General features: G+C 39.2%; 1 pseudogene; it reads left to right on the forward strand.

Moving 5' to 3' along the window:
• Window positions 1-1,223: 1,223 nt before the first annotated feature.
• On the forward strand, window positions 1,224-5,259 carry LOC124989232 (AP-2 complex subunit beta-like; annotated as a pseudogene).
• Window positions 5,260-7,126: the final 1,867 nt, after the last annotated feature.

Genomic DNA, 7,126 nt, shown 5'->3' on the forward strand with positions numbered 1-7,126 from the left:
AGTGTTCATGGTTGTTCATTTCACTATTCATTAGGTTGTACATTTTGTGCTTTCTTCGTTTTTCTGTAGGTTGCTTATGGTTTATCACACATTAATTTTAAATGGAAAAAAGTAGTTCCTTTAGGATGAACACTAAACAATAGCACTATAAAAATTTAAAGAAAGGAAAGGAGAGAAATGGCATAAGACTTAGGCATAAGTAATAAGTTTTATTTAAATAAGTATACTGGGGAGAAAAAATAAGGTTTCTTCTATGTCTTCTTTCTTTTTAAAATTTTTTATATATTTATTTTTGCTGGGGCCTATATAGAAAACTGACAAAAGACAGATTAACAGAAGAAAATCATACAAATACCGTTTAATGTTAATATTTTTAATGTTTATGTGCACAGATAGTTTCCTAAAAAAGAAGTGAAGAACCAAGGAAGGTTAGACCCAGGGGCTTATACAACATTTTAACAAAGGAAAATAAGTTGTAGAAAAATGGCAAGACAAAGGAAAAGGGGTTTGGGCAGTAAATTGTGGGAAAGTAAATATACAGGAGAAACTAATGGGAGATAAGAGTTATTTTAGTAAGGTTTAGTTGTTCAGACCTACCTCACTGCAGACTTTCTGCCTCTAGTGATGAGGGTTGTTTTCTTTCTGGTATGGGAAGTGGGGGTCACCTTTACAAAAGGAAATTTATGCCCTGCTTTTGTTTAGGCAGGGGGAAGGCGAAGAACTCTTTCTGTGTTAGCTACTTTCAATTACCTTCATCTCAAAGCAGCATATTTTGGGGTGGCATGTTCTGATCCCCTTTAGAAGTAAACATATATACATGGTACTTTTGGTTGCAGAGCACTGTTAATTCTCCTTCTCAACACAATTCTGTGATTTTTATCTGTCCTGTTTTTTCTTCATGAGTAAATAGGGTTCAGGAGTTCACCTACTTCTTAATAAATCAATTGCAGAATTGGGGCAGAAATCCAGGTTTCCAGCTCCTACACTTAAACTCAGTGTCCTTTCCTTTGAGTCACAGCTATGTATAAGTGGGGATGGAATCGCAAAAAATACAAGCCAGGCCCTTCCTGCCACTGAGCTCCCAGGGCACTTGGCATGTCCCTCTCACCCATTGCCATATTTCATTGAATATTTGTGTGTCTTGAATTAGGTCGTGAGTCCTTCAAGAGCATATCTGTTATCTTGACCATTTTAGAGAACTTGTCTTTTTCGTACCCCTTAACATGCCCACTACAATATTAGAAAGCAGTAGTAAATACTTTTTGGATGAGGGTTGGATAGATAAGTGTAAGTTAAAAAGCAGAGAGATATGAAATAGCTTTAGGTATTGATTGAATTATAAACTTCAGTACAGCAATGCTGGAAAATATGTTCGGAAATGGAGGGTTAGGCAATTATGGGAATGTGAATGCCAATCCAAGGTGCTTTTACTTCAGTCAGCAGGCATAGGTGATGTACATTTTTTTCTTTTTAGGAGGGTTGACCTTCCTAATAGGTTGTAGAAAGGGGCATTGTCGTAAATGCCAGGAACATTACCCACAGTTAGGGTTGTAGAAATGAATAGGAGAGACACCGTTTTGAAGATATAACTATCTAATTCCCCTTGTGCCTCACAAAAGTTATGATGTGGGGTGACTTGACTGGGTATCTTATAAATAGGCAGCAGTGACAGAGGGAGGTAGACAAAGACCTGTCTATTTGGGAAATCAGATTTCAAATGCCAGCAACACCCAATGCAGTTACTAAGACCATAGGGCCAGAGGCAGAATCATAGCAAAGGATGAAGAGCCAATGATTTGGAGCCCACCTGGTCAGAAGGCAAAGTTAAGCAGGTACTTAACACATACAGTGGACCCTTGGCAGTGTTTAATGGTGATGTCCCTCTGTAATGCTTCCTGGTTGTTGTCATAACAAAACACCACAAACACAGGAGCTTGAAACAATACACAGTTATTGCATTATAGCTCTGAAGGTTGGAAGCCCTGCATGGATCTCATTGTGATAATACCAAAATATCAGTAGGGGAAGCTTTCTCAGTGGATGGTCTAGAATAGAATGTTTGTTTCTCTGCCAGCTTTAAAAGGTTATCCACATTCCTTTGCTTGTGAGCCCTCCCTCTTATCTTCAAAGTCAGAAACACAGGACCAAATCTTTCTCGTGCTGCATCTCTCTAGGTCTCTCTCTCTCTCTCTCTCTCTCTCTCTCTCTCTCTCTCTCTCTCTCTCTCTCTCTCTCTCTCTCTCTCTCTCCTGCTCCTGCTTCTCTCTTTCACTTTTAAGGACCTTTCTGGTTATATTGTGTTCCCCTGGATAATTCAGGATAATCTCTCTATTTTAAATTCAGTTGATTAGCAACCTTAATTTCATTTGCTACCTTAATTTCCCCTTGCCATATAAGTTAATATATTCACAGACTACAGGGATTAGAACATGGACATCTGCCTACCACACTCTTTCCTCTTGGTAGTGGGGACAGTGTGAGGCCTGGTTTGTATAATGGGAGCCCTAGTTGAAGTACACATATATCAAAGGAAAGCTTGGTAATAATCTGATCTGATAAGTCCATGCTTAAAATTACCATGTTGGAGTGAGGCTACTTGGGTTGAGGTGGAAGGATCATGAGTTCAAAGTCTGGACAACACAGTGAGATCCTATCTCAAAAAAAAAAAAAAAAAAAAAAAAAAAAAAGGAAAACCAAAACCACAAATTTTATTTATTTATTTATTTATCCTATAAATTAGTGTTAGTTTTATTAAGATACACATACAAGTAAATGCTCATTAGAAACTGATAGAATGGTACACTTAGGATTTGTATGTTTTATTCAATATAAATTTAAACTAAAAAAAGAAACAGTAAACAAGTATTGAGGTCTACTTTAGGATGTGCATATTGACATCTGCAACTTACTTTAGAATATATCAAAGAAATTAAGTAGGCTCATATATGGGTAGAGTTGAGTAGTTGGATAGATACATGACAAAAACAAACAGCAAAATGTTACTTATTTTTTCAGACTTTCTGTATGCAAAACAAAAATTTTAAAAAACACCATTTTTGTCTCAGAATTTAACCTTCATGTCATTTAAATGAATGCTTCTTCATGAAAAGGAAGTTCATAGTGTCTCTACTAACCCACTCAGACTGTGATGTTCTGGAGCCTGCTTGTACCGTTTGAAAAATGTTATTGGTAAATTTTCAGTATTTTGGCAACAGCAAGTCCACATCAGATGAGGTAAGACTGTGTACTATGAAAGTGAGCAAACACTACAAAGTAGGTTTTTCCCCCTGAGAGAGCTAGGTACTGAACACTGGTCAGCATATCAGTGGGTATGTGAGAATTTAAAAATGAGCACCAATAGCGAAGCTGGGTCCCACATTATTCAGAGACACTGAGTGGCTACTGCAATAAGCCTGGGTCTCTGGGACAAATGACAAGGTCAAATGAACCACAATTTTGTCTGAATAGCCTCTGTTCTCTAGTAGGATGTGCAGGGTGCAGTTTAGTAGTTGCTGGGGTGTGGCCACAGGCCATCAGAATTGTGATGTACATGAACCTGGGGTTGGGGGCATGGCAAGAAGACTATACTTTATTTTTAGTATTTCCCAGTCTTACTAAGATTATAGATAGCCACAAATCTACCCTTAACAAGGAATGAAGCACTTTAGGGCTGATCCATTATGTGGTCTGAGAGGCCACTGTTGTCATAATAGACATCTTCCACAAATACCGCCAACAAGTCTGAAAGTATCATTGCCCTTCTCTTTGAAAACTTAGGCTCACTGGATGAGCCAGATGTTTGAGCACCTATGATATTGGTTGTGAGAGAATATACTGAAAGAATTGACAATGCAGATGAATTATTAGAGAGCTTTCTGGAGGGTTTTCATGATGAAGGTACTCAAGTGCAGCTCACTCTGCTTACTGTCAAAATGACGCTATTTCTCAAGAAGCCATCAGAAACACAGGAGTTAGTTCAATAAGTCATGAGTTGGGCAATCCAGGATTCTGATAATCCTGACCTTCCAGATGGGGGCTATATTTATTGGTGCCTTCTCTCAACTGATCCTGTGACAACCAAAGTAGTCTTGTCTGGAAAGCCACTAATCTCTGAGGAAACAGACCTAATTGAGCCAACTCTGCTGGATGAACTAATCTGCCATTGGTTCTTTGGCCTCTGTGTACCCCAAATCTCCCAATGCTTTTGTGGAAGGGAGTCATGGGATCCATTGCAAGCACTTGCCAAATCATCATGGCAGCACTGATGCAGGTGACAGCCCTGTGGGCACCACCACTGCAACCAACCTGGAACAGCTTCAGGTTATCCCTTCTCAAGGAGGCCTTCTAGGGGACTTTAAGTCTTGACCCTGGTCCCCTAGTCAATGTGTCCCATGCAGATGGGAGCAGTGGATCTCTTGGGAGGAGGACTTGATAGTCTGGTGGGACAGTCCATCCCCTCATCAGTGCCTGCCATCTTTGCTCCTTCACCTACTTCTACATTGGTCAGCAGAGGTCTAAATGACCTGTTTGAACTCTCCACAGGGATAGGCATGGCACCTGGTGGATATGTGGCTCCTAAGGCTATCTGGCTACCTGCAGTAAAGGCTAAAGGTTTGGAGATTTCAGGAACATTTACTCACCACCAAGGGCACATCTACATGGAAATGAACTTCACCACTAAAGCTCTGCAACATAATGACAGACTTTCAATCCAATTTAACAAGAATAGCTTTGGTGTCATCCCAAGCACTCCTCTGGCCATCCATACAACACTGATGCCAAACCAAAGCACTGATGTCTCCTTGCCTCTCAACACTTTGTGCCCAGTCATGAAGATGGAACCTCTGAATAACTTGTAGGTGGCTGTTAAAAACAATATTGATGTCTTCTACTTCAGCTACCTCATCCCATTCAATGTGCTTTTTGTAGAAGATGGCAAAATGGAATACCAAGTCTTCCTTGCAACGTGGAAGGATGTTCCCAATGAAAATGAACTCCAGTTTCCAATTGAGGAATGCCATTTAAATGCTGACACTTTCCAGCAAGTTGTAGAATAACAATGTTTATACTATTGCCAAGAGGAATGTGGAAGGGCAGGACATTCTATACCAATCTCTGAAGCTCACTAATGGCATTTGGATTTTGGCTGAGCTATGCATTCAGCCAGGAAACCCCAATTATATGCTGTTACTGAAGTGTAGAGCTCCTGAAATCTCTCAATACATCTAGCAGGTCTACAACAACATTTTGAAAAACTAATAAACTGGTCCAGTACTCTCAAAAAAAAAAAAAAAAAAAGAAAGAAAGAAAGACAGAAAGAAAGAGAGAAAAAGGGCTGGGATCATGGCTCAGTGATAGAGCACTTGCCTCATATGTGAGGCACTGGGTTCCATCCTCAGCACCACATAAAAATAATAAAGGCATTGTGTCCATGTACAACTAAAAAAAGAAATAAAGACAACAAGGCAAGAATATTTTTGAAGCAGGGGCATGACCAATTGAGCCGTACAGAGAGTCTGGCTCTAATAAAGGAAGGAGCCCCGTGATTGCTTTATTTATAGTGGTACACATCAAAGGGGATTAGAAGGTATTAGGTTTCAGTGTGGGAGGACTCTTGTCTCAGTGCTTGCTTCTTCATGAAAAACAGGATATGGGGAGGTGGTGGTAAGCAGGCTGTTTGGTTCTTAGTAGATCACTCCCATCTCCCAGGCTGTGCTTGAAGTGAGCGGTGAGCTATGACAGGGTGCCATGTGAATGGGGCATTCTGGAACCAGTGGATTCTGACCAGGAGTTCCCAAAACCAGGCTTTCCTGCCTAATGTCTGAGGTCGCTCAGTTCACACACTGCTCATAGATGGCTTCCTGCACACAAGAATTTGCTTTGGGTTGAATTTTGCTCTCGCCCCCATTCATATGTTGAAATCCTAATCTCCAGTATCTCAGAATGTAACTTTATTTGGAAATAGGATTATTATAGATGTAATTAGCTCAGATAAGGTCATATTTCTATAGGGTAAGCTCCTGGACCAATCAATACAACTGGTGTTTTTCAAAAAGGGAAAATTTAGAAGTAGACATGAACACAGGAAGGAAAAATGCCATTCAAATATGAAGGCAGAGATTAGGTGATTCCACAAGTTGAAGAATAGCAAAGATTGCCAGGAAACCCCCAGAAAGGAGGGTATTGTGAACTGAATGTGTTCTCACAAAATTCACAATGAAATCCTCACTCCCAATGTGATGGTGTTATAAATTGTGGTCTTTGAGAGGTGATTAAACCATGAATGCAGAGTCTTCATGAATGGGATTAATGCCTTTATCAAAGAGAACCAGGAGAGCTCTCTCCCTCTCCATCATGTGAGGATACAGTAAGTTGGCAGTCTACAACTCAGAAAAGAGAACTCTCACCAGAACCAGACCATGCCACCACTCTGATCTTGGATTTGCAGCCTCTGGAACTGAGAAATAAATTTCTCTTGCTTATAAACAACCAGTCCATGGTATTTTGTTAGAGAAGCACAAACTGTGACAGTCACGAGACAGTTTCTCTCTCACAGACTTCAGAAGGAAGAAATTCTGCCAACACCTTGATCTCAGGTGTTTCTTCTCCAGAACTGTAAGACAATAAATTTCTGTTGTTTAAGCCATCCAGTTTGTGGTACTTAGTTATAGCAACCCTAACATACTAATGCAGAATATCAAAGCACTCTATACAAAGCACTGGCTTGAGAAATATATTTAAAATTTTCTTGTGTCTAATTATGCCATTTATACAATTAGCCATATTCATTGTACAATACATATTCAAAAAAATTTAACCAAAAATGTTACATAAATAATTTTAGTAAATGGTAGTATTTAAAATAAAACTAGTGATTATTTATCCTAGACAGCACCTGCTTGAGAGTCAAAACTTGAGTTTCTTCCAGGTATATAGTTCTGTGATTTTTATCAATAAACTACCAAATCTAATTTCCTCATGATAATCCAGATTAAAATCATATTTCTATTAATTCTGAGGATTTGCCTAAAAGGCTTAAAGGATTATATGTGTAAATGTAGCAAAAATTGAAGAGTAAATCAGTAACTTCAAACATTTGTAAAGCATGTACTGTTTGCAATTTTCT

The sequence above is a fragment of the Sciurus carolinensis genome, chromosome 7, assembly GCF_902686445.1.
Source record: "Sciurus carolinensis chromosome 7, mSciCar1.2, whole genome shotgun sequence".
In the NCBI taxonomy this organism is placed as follows: domain Eukaryota; kingdom Metazoa; phylum Chordata; class Mammalia; order Rodentia; family Sciuridae; genus Sciurus; species Sciurus carolinensis.